Below are 243 nucleotides of genomic sequence, written 5' to 3'. Positions count from 1 at the left end.
TACCCCTTCTTATCGGAAATGAAGCAGAAGCACGTTGCCTTCTAGATGGTAAAGATATTCGACTCCTTTCTCAGAAATTACAGGCTCTAAGATGTCTCTTGCCAACAGCAGCACAGGCCTGTCATGCAATCAGCCAAAAGAAAAATGCAATCCCTGGTTAAAACGTGAATCCTAAAAGTTTGAAAATGTCTAACTATTTCCCCAGTGCATTATGAATTTTAATTTCAGAGCTCTGAGCCTGGC

Source organism: Rattus norvegicus, chromosome 14 (assembly GCF_036323735.1).
Source record: "Rattus norvegicus strain BN/NHsdMcwi chromosome 14, GRCr8, whole genome shotgun sequence".
In the NCBI taxonomy this organism is placed as follows: Eukaryota; Metazoa; Chordata; class Mammalia; order Rodentia; family Muridae; genus Rattus; species Rattus norvegicus.
Note: the sequence above shows the minus strand (reverse complement) of the source record.